The following is a 631-nucleotide window of genomic DNA, read 5'->3' as shown; positions in this document are numbered from 1 at the left end:
GAAGACTGACATTCTGTCCTGCCCAAATTTGAAGGGTAGATTGCTTAGTTCTCTTCTCTGCTTTGGATGCCCATAGATGCTCCATAGGGCAGTTTGCATTTCTATAGAGATGAATTGGGAAAGCCAACTTTAATAAACACACACACACACACACACACACACACACACACACACACACACACACATCTGTAGAGTAGTGTATTTCCTGGAATGCTGGAATCATTCCTATATTACACATTTCATTTTGGCTCTCGAACCCAGATTCACAGCCAGTCAGAATCTTGCCTCTGTCCATGAACTGTTCATTTGTCCTTCGTTTTTGTTGTTTGTTCTTCTGTTTTCCAAGAGAAGACATTACATCACAAGGGGTGATACCCTGACTTGCACGTGAATTGGATTAAAGTGAGGAAGAATTGCAAGTGAATTAAGGCAAGATTGTTGTACTTAGAGGCACTGTTAATGAATAAAATAATGAATGAATTAAAAATGTGTTAAGCACTTAAACTGCATGCAAAGCATTGGAGATATAAATAGAAAAATATGAGAATCCTTATTCTCAAGAAGCTCATATTCATACATATGAGAGGTTTTGGTTACAAATCAGATAAAAGGGTCCCATGGTCCCTTATAA

This window comes from Sminthopsis crassicaudata, chromosome 3, assembly GCF_048593235.1.
Source record: "Sminthopsis crassicaudata isolate SCR6 chromosome 3, ASM4859323v1, whole genome shotgun sequence".
Taxonomy (NCBI): domain Eukaryota; kingdom Metazoa; phylum Chordata; class Mammalia; order Dasyuromorphia; family Dasyuridae; genus Sminthopsis; species Sminthopsis crassicaudata.
This window is presented reverse-complemented; position numbering follows the sequence as displayed.